Below are 11,638 nucleotides of genomic sequence, written 5' to 3'. Positions count from 1 at the left end.
GTATTTGTGAGTGGTAGTGAGAACTCTAGCTCACCCAGTCACCTGTATTTCTGTCTTGTCTTTGTTCCAAACTTGTGGTGTAGGATATTTTTCAGCCATAATTTTCCAGAGGATTGTGTAAACTTTACTAGTAGAACAAATTCTTCATTAACAACATCCTAAGCGGGTTGGTAACTTCTCTAATGTGTAACTGCAAAACACGTGCTTTGCATTGTGATGTCATCCTGGCATGTGGGTTAATGTGAGGTAGTAATTGGATCTGATGTGGCTTCATGGAGGCAACTTGCCTCTGAATTCGGACCCCCAAAGTTCTTGAGACCCGGTTATGATTCCTGTAGTGCCATCCAGGTTTTGGAAAGCATTCCAGTAATAAGCTCAAGCCAAGACCATTGAGGGGGAGTAAGCCCAAGCAACAGCCTTTTGTCCCCACAGTGAAACAGCGCAGCATCTTCCAAGCAAAGTGGCCCATTCCAGATCTGACCTTCAGGCCGTGCTGCTATTTCAGGCTTTTCCTGAATGGTGGGTTAAACAGGGTATGTAGAGGTTGGGGAGGGGAGAATGTTGTTTTTTGCAGGTCCGAAACTTTTCTCTGCTTATTGACCCAGCTGAGGCTTTGAATATATTTTTACAAACACTGTCTAGCATTCTAGACAGACGTGTGATGACGCTAACGAGCTGTGTTCCATAAACAATAGATCTCCCCCTCTTAGGATGTGCTGTTCTGCCTTTGCTCCTCAGTGGCATTGCTGTGGCAGCTGGTGAGGCTCGTTTTGAATAGGACACTTGTCTTAGGGAGGGTGGCTGTTTTTAACCAAACTTTTTTTTTTAATCTTGGGGTAGGAGGAGCTGTAACATCCCAGCCAGAACCCATGCAGCTCTGTGTACCCTGTTCAGGGGAAAGCCAAGTTGTCTTGCTGAAAACAAAGCTGCTTCCCCTGCATTCAGAGGGAGGGCTCCCCATCTATCACAACTGGAAGGAAGGGAAGTGAAGGAGTAGTGGCATAAGAGTAAGAGGAAGCCAGGGCTCTGTCTCCTCGCTCACACGCTTCTTCCCTGGAGGGGAAAATACTTGTTGGGCCCAGTCTATTGGCCACCTGAGGAGGGTGATGGGAAAGGGGCCACTTGATTGACTCCCTGAGTCCTTTGATCCCTCCTGCAAGAATGCTGAGCCATGGCAGGCCTCACAGAATAATGTCCTTTTGCCTCTGTGTCCAGGGGGGTCTGGTCTCATCCTACTTGTCCTATGTTCACTACCAGTGAATAACATTACAGAGTCTCTGACGCAAACAAACCCACAGCTGAGGCCGGAGTCAGTGAATCATCTGGAACTTTTATTACACCGATTTGGTTTACAATCTTTGTACTTTGATATTTCCAACAGAAAAGGCAACATTGTGATATACTGTTTGTACAGAGAGAGAGAGACAGACAGAGAGAGCTAGATCATATTGACATATTTAAAAGTAAAAACTGTTCCCAGTGCTCACTAAAGAGTTTGTTAGACAGATCCCCGCCGATGCCTCACTCCACACAGCAGATACAAACGCCCGTGGCTCTGCTGCCTGCGGACCCCAGGCCAATGGGACCCTTAGCTGCTTGATGCTCTGGCCTCATAGATCAGAAAGGATACGGTGTGAGGTTATCACTGGCAGCAATGGGCACCTTAGAGGTGTGTCAACAGCACTACCCTAAAGCCCTTGCAAATCAACATATGCTATTTACTCCCTTCCAAGCTACACTCTGGTGTTCTGCAGGGACTATCACCAATAAAAGAAAAGCCAGCCACAGCAGCTATAAAAGATTTTGTCAAGACCTCTCCAGAACGTAAGCTACTCATTACCCACCACGAAGCATTTTTTGTTGAGGTCGGTGTTTTTAAGTTTACAAAATATTTTCTTAAAGAAGTGGGGGAGGGATAGCTCAGTGGTTTGAGCACTGCCCTGCTAAACCCAGGGTTGTGAGTTCAATCCTTGAGGGGGCCATTTAGGGATCTGGGGCAAAAATTGGGGATTGGCTTTGAGCAGGGGGTTGGACTAGATGACCTCCTGAGGTCCCTTCCAACCCTGAGATTCTATGACACAGCTGAAGTAGATGAGATTTTGTTTAGTAACCTTGCAAAAGCCCAAGGACCATGTTCAGCCACACGGGCAAGCGCCACTCCCAACAATGTGGATGGACCAGTTACGAAAGGGTTAGATTTGTCCCAAGAACAACTCTGTGTAAATTACAAGGGCAGCCCACTTCTTGGAGAGCAGGGTGATGCATTGAAAACAAGTTCAAGGTTGGAAGTGGTTGTGTTCCCAAAATGTACCGTAAACCACTCCACCAAATACACAAAGAATGGTAGGTTTGTTTGGCAGCATCTGCCCTGAGAGGTGGTTAGAACTGGGCAAACATAGTTTTAAAAAAAAAGGGTTGTGAATATTTGTTACAATAAAAATTGTATTAAATTGCCTTCCAGGGCATTCACAACCTCCTTCCTGTAAACAGAGGAAAGTCTGCAAGTAGCTGAACTATAGCAGCTATCTTACAAATGCCTAACCTGTGCCAAGACTCACGGGAACGTCTGTTCAGGCAGCCATCTTGAAATCTCTTGAACTTCCCTCCTCTGGCACCGAAATGAAACCATGTGACTTGGGTGACCGCCCCCTCTTCCCCCTGCCAAGCATGGACCCACAGAAGTGTCAACTAACACGTTATTCACATCTTTGAACAATTTCAAATTACAAACCATTTAGTAAAAATCCAAGTCTGGCCAGGGACCATCGGCAACAGAAATAAGGGCAAATGAATTGAATGAATAATTCACTAGCAATAGTTCACCTAGTGCTATGGAAGGCCAACAGTCCCATAGGACACTGAAGGTGTAGGTCAACTGTGAGACCTCATTGCAAAGCTAGGGAGGAATGACCTTCAGCTCCGAAGTCTGAGAGCAGTTTCTGCTCCACTTGGCTGTATGTTGAGGATCCCCAAATGCTGTTTCTGCCCTATCCAGCAGCATGAAGGGGCAAAATCAGGGCAAGCTAATCAAATGAGACAGCATTTCTTTGTGCGTGCACGGAGGGAGGGGCGTATAAACAGTGGCTTCGAGAGGTTTGAACTCTTGGGAACGACACTAGAGCTTTTGCTTTAAGTGTGCAAGTAAGCGCCCCCGCCTGAGCTGGATGGGGCGAAAAGCTGGTTCCTTAAAGCAGCAGATGGCAAGCTGGCTTCTGCTCTTCTGATCTGAATGCATATGGTGGAAGGGACGTATCTCTGTGGCTGGCTGCCCAAATCTCACAGCTTCTGCTATGAGCAACAGGGTTGTCATTTCTTGGTATCGGAGCAGCAATGTCTCATGAAACGGGCTAGTTAATTTCCAGCACTAGCTGGGAAATGGGGGAGGGTGGGTATGCACAGAGCTCCTTACTTCATTCAGCCCCTTCGTTTGGCCTGCATTAGGTTGGCACTGCCCACACTGAGCTTTCTCTATTCGCTGCCAGGGTGGGGAAGTATTTCTACTGCCGCTTAGTCTACCTTTTGTGCGCTCAGCCAGCCAGAGCGGCTGGAGAATGGCAATTTGGAGGCAGCGGAGGAAGACGAGTCCTGGTGGGTTTGTGAGTCACCCTGAGACAGCAGAGTACGGCCAGTCATTTCCATGGCAGCTGAAAAGGTCTGAGGGACTGGGCAGAGCCTTGCATGCCCAGTCGCAGAATAGCCTGAAACCCTGTTTGGGGTTTTTAAAAACAAATTAGTGAATGAATGTGATGCTCATAAAATGAGGGACACAGAGTGCTGGTCTGAACCATGCATAGTGTTGGCAAGATTCCTCCCACTTAGCCCTGCTAATCCGCCTCAGCCAGGTAGCTCCCCTTTCTACTCCATTCCTGGGCTCTCCACACAGCTCTGCTAATTGTCCTCAGTCTGCACCTGCAACCCCCACTCTCTCACACACTCTCGTTCAGTCCTGGGGCCCACACAGCTCTGCTGGTGTATCTCGCTCTTGATCTGCAATACTTCTGCTTCTACTCTTGGCTCGCTGCAGAGCGGCACTTTTGTCCACAGTGGAGTAAGAACGAAACCCTCTGAACTCATTTCGCTTGTGTCCTATGTGGGGAGGGTTGTAGGGAGCGGGGGAGGTGTGAGGTAGTGTAGAGACACTGCCTGCAAATGGTTAAATTAGGCTGAGAGCATAGCTAGAGAATGAAGAGCTTTATTCCCACTAGCCAGGCCTCAGAAAGCAAGTGCTGCCAGATCCCTACCAACACCATCCCCTCTGACCTGGATGGATTAGCTTCTCCAGAGGCGAAAGGCAATTTAGTTGTTAGCCAGCGACAATTATACATCTGGGCCTCTGGCAACGTTATCCCTTGTGGTTAATGCTCATCTGTTCCTTGGAGAGTGGGCTGAGAGCACCAGCCTGGGAGGCAATGGTATTGCTCTGATAAATTAAGGCGTCTCAGGCCTTGCAGTTACACCAGGCGTTACTCACACAGCTGTCTCCTTAGCCAAGGAGACTTCTCCTTTCAGAATGTCCATCGCACACCTTTCGCTCTACCTTGACGCTGCCTTTGATTCCGCCTTCCGCTGTTTTCTCCCATGGCATCTTCTGTCCTGTAACAGCCTCCCTAGTCCAGTGCCCCAGGCTCCTTCCCCCTCTCCAGCCAACCCCCACCCCCTGAAAAGCCACCACTTCCCCAAAGCCCACACATGCCAAGCAACTGGGCGATCGCATGCTCACCACTCCCACTTAAAAAGATCTATGCTGAGTTCTCTCTGTGTTGTGGCCCGCCTAGTCAGTTTTTATCTGACTCTGTCCAGCCTGGAAGCGCCTCAGGGCAGAGAGCTTCCTCTGTGAGTTGGGCACTGCACATTCTGAAGGCAATGGCAAAGCTTCCTTCAACCTCAGCAGCAGCAGGACTGGATCCTGTGTTTATAAAGGGCCCTGTAGATAACGGGTCTGTGTACAATATTTGTGATGGTGATCGTGCCTTTCGGTCCCTTGTGCCTATAGCGACATGGTTGGAGTTCCTCTGCCTCGTTTAGCTGGCCCCTCTGCTCGGGGAAAGCAGGTATCTATCTCTCAGCTGCTGAGTCCTGGAGGTCAGGAAAATCAATATGGCAGGGCTTTTTACGCTCTGGTGTCATGATCTTTTGGGAGCGTTTTTTCTTGAATCTCTGGAAGGCTCTGACATAGCTGCCTATATGCGTTCAAGGAGTGAAGGAAGCAGCGGGGAAGGTTTTTTTGTGAATGTAGCAACCAGCGTGACTGAAGGAATGATGGCTGTGCTGCAGTGATTTAGAGAATAAAGGAGTTCCCTCATGGGTCCAAGTCACGTCACCGAGCACAGAAGTGGGTTTGTGGCTGTCCCCAGAGATGACAGATTAATCCAAGGTTTGTGCAGCCCTCGGGGGGGAAATGTGGCCAATGGAAGTTGACAACATGGCCGGTGGCTGCCGAAACATAGTGCAGACTGAGGCCACTCCAAATCCCAGCATTCCATCTTGATCCAGGGGATCAAGGGAGCAGGTGGGATGGTCACTCAGGCTTTGGTCATGTCAGTGGGATTATGGGTTGGGAGCTGAATAGGGGAGGGGAGATTGGCTGGAGTTATGCCTGGTATCAGATTGGGGGAAGGATTCAATGGCTCTCCAATTCCAGTCAGACATGGGGACTAGGATGCTCTAAAACACTTCTCACCACATGCTTATTGGCACCACCTTTCTATCCCTGCCCTTCACGGCTCATACACTCACTGCAGCAAACGTGAAACTCCACAACCACCTCCACACAAACAAGGCCAGAGATCAGCTTCCTTTCCCATGAAACAGGCATCATTTTGTCATTTACTGAACTGCTGCAGGAAATAATGGATTACTCTGAGCAACTTAACAAATTTTGGCGCAGGACTCCATCCCGCTAACTGTGCGTATGCACCAGGCCAGTTTGTTTTGATGGAACACGTCTGTGACCATTTCAGATCCTGGATGACTGCAGAGGAGAATTTCAGAGCATCTATTCTGGATCACCCAGCCCATCTAGAATGCTACCACTATAACTTTATCCTTTTCTATTTTCTCCTTCTGTTTCGTTCTCTTTTCCTTGAGGCCTGACTATTTAGTGGAAGTGGTTGAAATTTTTCAAATTGGTGAGGGGTATGAATGAATTTTTCATAAAAAATTCAATTTTCAAGCATAAAAGGAAAAAACGCTTTACCAAAAATTGTTCAGGTTTTTTTTCTCTAGCTCTATTTTGAAGGGGGCGGGGGGAACCCAACAGGAAAAACTTCTGAGAAATTCCTGTAACACATTTTATGGGGATTTTTTTTTCCAACCAGCTCTACAGTGTATTGAGTGAAGCTTCACAGAACAGTAGAATCCATTAGTTTGCAGGGCTGTTGTAGCTGTGCTGGTCCCAGGATATCAGAGAGACAAGGTGGGTGAGATAATATCTTTGATTGGACCAACTTCTGTTGGTGAGAGAGACAAGCTTTTGAGCTCCACAGAGGTGAAAAAAGACAAGCTTTTGAGCTCCACAGAGCTCTTCTTGAAAGTTTGTCTCTTTCCCCAACAGAAGTTGATCCAATAAAAGATGTTATCTCATCAGGCCTCTCTCAGAGGGCAGGTCTACGCTACCAGTTAAGTTGATCTAACTTATGTTGCTCAGGGGTATGAAAACACGCCCCACCCCCCCACCCCCGGCGCAACGTAAGTTTGGCGCTGTGCACACTGGAGCTGTCGGCGGGAGACACTCTCCTGCTGACACAGCTTATGCTTCTCACTGAGGTGCAGTAATTATGCCGATGGGAGAGCGCTCTCCTGTTGGCAAAGTGCATCTACGCTGGATGTGCTACAGCAGCACAGCTGCATAAGTGCGGCTGTGCCGACGTCGCGCTGTAGCGTAGACTTGCCCAGAATCTATTACGTCATTCTCCCACCTCCCCTTCCCCACATCCAATGTCATCACTCAGGGCCATCTGTTCCCCAGAAGAAAAATCTGATCAAAAAAACTCTCTCCCTAACTTGAACAGGAAGAATCCATCTGTTATCACCTAATCTCATGTATCTGCTCCTGCTTCTGGAGACTTGTTTGTATTCTCAGGCCTGTGTTTTGAATCCTTTTCACCCTGATTGCTTCAAGGGCTGCCATCCAAAGTCAGAACTCATTAGATGTCAGCTGACAGTGCAGCTAATGGACACTAGAATCGTGTGACTGATACCAATACTAAATCATCTTGACATATTGTAGCTATGTTGTGTTTCTTTCACTCAGTGAATAGCTAAGATTGCAGAAGTAGCTTGCACTGATGCAGAGTGAGTGATCCTCGTGTGTGTGTGTGTTTGCTCTGCAAAGTCCACTACAGTCTAATCACAGTGGGTGAGCTACAAAATCCCCAAAGCTCCAAGAACTGGCAATATTTCTGGAAGGGCACATGTGTTCCCATAAAGTTTCATTTTCCCCATTAAAAGTCTTAGGTCTTAAAAAAACAAAACACCACTGCCAACAACCAATTGATTTCCAAGGGCCATTGTGCTTGTCACTGGTGCCAGAAGGACATACTGCACATTGGTATGGACTCCTGAAGCCTCAGCAGTTTCGGAAAGTGTTGCATAGGTAGGTGATGTACCTGCTGGTAGAGACTGGCTCTGGATTGCAGGAAGATGATCTCCTTGGACTTCATAAAGACACTGCCCCCAAGACAGACCAGGCATGGAGAGAATAAGGGGAAGTACACGAGGCTTCTTCCAAGTTTAGTTTAGACCTTGGAACTTGTAGGCAGGAAGGCTGTGGAAAATGCCATGTCCTGGCTGGAAAGAGTTGCTGTTGGGGAGAAGAAGGCTCCTGGCCCTAGGTGGCAGTGGTCAATTTGTTTGTTTCGATGCAGCTCACAAGATCAAATCCTTGGGCATAAGGTTCCCCTTCAAAGTGTAACTCTAGGTTCCATGACGGAGGGAGGAGAGCAGAACCTCCTGACAACAGGTTGGCCACAGGGGTACCTGCATCTCACAAGCTCATTGAAGACCAGGTAGATTCTGGAAGGTGATTTATTCAGCAAAATCCCAATGTTAATTCCAGGCATAAAATAAATATTGCAAGGGATTGATTAGGCTGGATTCAAGGGCAAGTGAAGCTGTGGAGAAGATGGGCCATGTTCACCCTTGCGTAGCTCCACCGGCTTCAACAGAGTTACAACTAAGGATGAACACAGCCAATTAGTTTCTACTTGCACCTTGGCTATGCCCCTTCCCCTTCTTTCCAAAATGCCCATTATATCCACTGAAGTTAGCAGTGCCCACAAGGGGGAGGAGAAAAAACAACAACCCTATGTTCCAAACTGTATAGGACCCAACACATCACACATCCAGGCAATGCGAACCCTATGCCAACATGTGCATTTCAGTTGGAATATACAACTGGCCTGATGTTTAAATCACAGGCCATGTATTGGATAGCATGGAGCCAGGTAGCCATATATTTTATTTTCTTCAACAAAGACTAATTTAATTTAAAAGAAAGCATTCATTCTGTATGGAGCGCTATGGCTGCCCATGGTTTGGTAATATGAATTCTGGCTGGTGCAGTAATATTTCAGATCTCCACCACACATACTGCACTTCTCACTGTATACTGCAGGACAGTAGCAGCTCCACGGCCTGGTTTTAAACTTGACAGCTGTAAAATATCACTTGTGTGATAATTAAACAGAAATGCCCAGGGTTGTAATCTGAACGGCTGGAACAAAAGGCCAAGGATGTTATTTCATCATTGGAGTAATACTTAAATTAGAAGGTGATCTTATACTGTTATTGCCCCTGAAACCAGGTGCTACTTGGCTTATCACCCTTTTTGTCTTCTTAAAGATTAAGGCCCCAATCCTACGGTTGAATCCCCACAGGCAGGCCCCTAGTGGACTCTGCGTTGGTGCAGAGGACCACTCCTGTAAAGCCAGTTGCAGAACAGGGGCCTGCATGTAAAGGCCACTCACATGCACAGTGTCAGCCATCTTGCTCTTCTTAAAGAGTATCGCCCGCTGAGCATATCCATTCCAGTGCCCTTCCCCCTGCCTGCTTCCCAGGCAGCGAGTAGAGCAAAATCACCCGTGTCCTCACTTGCTACTTCAGCCTAATCGGAACTCAGACAAAAGATGAAAAGTTAACTAATTACTTGGGAAACAAAGGGCAGCAAAGGGCTATTTCTCTGGATTGTGAGTAGTAGGTGCAAAGAGGGGTTTTTTAAAAAGTCAAGCAAACAGTAGCCTCTACGTTTTCCATAGTGAAAATTTGCTGGTCGTCAGCACAGCCCTGGATTTTCAAGAGTCACATCTTAAAAGCAGTGTGTGTTTGTTGGTGTTCTTCATCAAGCTCCAGCTCTTGGGAGTCACGTTATATGGTGAGGGTCTCAGCTTTCATTTAAATAAAAAAGGAAGTTCTAAGTCCTTGTGGCTGGGGAGAAGAGCTTGAAAATGTGACTTGTAAAGGCTCAAAGACCTAAAGGCAGATGAAAAGAACCCCAAATGTATTTATTTTTTAAAATCCTATCATTTTTAAGCCAGGCTATGCATCTGGGGGGGGGGGGGGCTGATTCATATTTGAATGCTTGCGGTTAGCTATACAGAGAAGTTTCCTCTCCCTGCCTTATCAACAGCACCTGCCATTGTTAAACCTGAATGAACATTCTGAAAATTCACCTGCTGTCCTCATCAGGAGTTTGTTTGAGGCCTGGCATTGCAGGCAATGATACGAGGCTGGTCAGTTTCGCTTCCTTGCACTGCACTAGCAAAACGCTTGGGAACCCAGCACTGTTGGGGAAGGTTCAAAGGCAAAAATGATAATGGCTAAAATGATGGCAATGCGTCTATTCAGATTAGGGTTGACTGAACCCCACTCTCTCACACACACACACACCCTTTAATTAGCAAAGCCAAACCTTGGGGCCTACACTACTTGACAGATTCTTGCATGGCAGCAACAGGAAATGCAAAATAGCTCAAGAGTATTATTTAACCTTATCCTCTTTGAATACTGCATTAGCTGCTCCACGTGCTGGGAAAAGAAGGGGCCTGGCTGCTGTCCCATTCAAGCATCGTGCTCCATGGGTAAAAGCCTGCTGTGTCCAGCATTGTGCTGAGAACAAACCCCAGTCTATGGGAGACTGCAATGGTTGGGACAGGGATGGGAAAAGTTTATCCTTCCCCTCCCCCTTGCTTTGCAACCTAGCTCCAGCGTGCTCCTAACCTTCACTAAGGGATATGTTCTGATCTGGGCTGTAGGTGTGGGGCCACTCTGCTCTCCACATGTACAGGGAGAACAGCGCCAGGCACCTACAACACGGAGAGCAAAATCACTCTGCAGCGATCTGCTGAGCTGTCGGGAGAGGGAAAATCAGCCCTGAGATGAGCCTTAGCTTGCAGGATAATGGCCCCTCCTTGCTTTGCTCCTTTCCCCTCTCCCTGCTTGGGTTTCTTCAGGGCTAGGACACAAGGAAGGAATCTTTGGACAGGAAAAGGTTGCACAGTCCAGCGAGCACATGGTCTGCGTAATAAGACCTTGGAAGAAGTGGGCACTTGGGCTCTAGAGAAGAGCAGGCTGAAGAGAGACAGTACATGTCTGTTCATACAGAAAGGGATGTTCCAGAGAGAAGCAGGGTCAATTACTCTCATTAGTCAATGGAGGAGAAGTAACGGGATTAAGATACAGCAGGGAGAATTCAAGTTAGATATCAGGCAACATGCTATCATGAGATGAGCAGACGGGCAATGGAACGAGCTGCCAAAGGAATCACCATCACCGGCACAGACATAGCTGAGATCAGACACTAGACTGCAGAGAGAATGGATACCTGGCCAGTTCAGACAATGCTGCTAAGCCTATAGCCACATGGGGGTCCCTGGGTCCCATCCCAACCGGAAGGGGGTGAAACGCTAGTGGTGGTTACTGCCACACAGACTGGAGGATTGGTGCTTAGGGTGACCAGATGTCCCGATTTTATAGCAACAGTCCCAATATTTGGGTTTTTTTCTTATATAGGCTCCTATTACCAACCCCCCCCCAAACCCTCTGCCCCAATTTTTCACACTTAGGTCACCCTATTGGTGCTTTGTGCTGACAGCTTAAATAACTTGTGCCCCTTGGAGAATTAAAACATCTCCCCATTCATGTGGGCCTGACTGGACACGTTGTAGGTTCCTCGTTCCTCCTGTTTAATACATGTTTAACACACATGTACTAGCCCCCTCACTCCTTCATAAACCCATGCACCGTTCTGGATGCTGCTGTTCTCTCCCCCTAGCCCCCCGGGAAAGGAATATGGGTGTAAGGGGGGGTGCACTGGACTCTTAGCTGAGGCCCCAGGTGAATGGCTGGACTAAAAGGCCTGTCAGAAGCTGGGGGGGGCAACCGCTGTGAGTCCCTGGTTCAAGCCCATCCTCTCTAGGTTTCTCATCCTCAGCCCAGGCCATCTCCTGTCTTCATCCCTGCTCCCCTCAGGCCCTTGGCTGTGCTCCGCTCCCATGCCCAGACGTGGCACATCCACTATGCTGTTAGAGTCGGCAGCCAGGTCTCCCTACATGACCGTGGCTTGTCCTGCCCCAGGGAGGGAAATGCATGAGCTGGAAGGGCTTGTCCTAGCCCCTGTTCACACTCTCAGGCCAGGCACATG

The sequence above is a fragment of the Natator depressus genome, chromosome 3 (genome assembly GCF_965152275.1).
Source record: "Natator depressus isolate rNatDep1 chromosome 3, rNatDep2.hap1, whole genome shotgun sequence".
In the NCBI taxonomy this organism is placed as follows: domain Eukaryota; kingdom Metazoa; phylum Chordata; order Testudines; family Cheloniidae; genus Natator; species Natator depressus.
The sequence above is the reverse complement of the archived record's forward strand: the minus strand, read 5'-3'. Positions refer to the sequence as shown.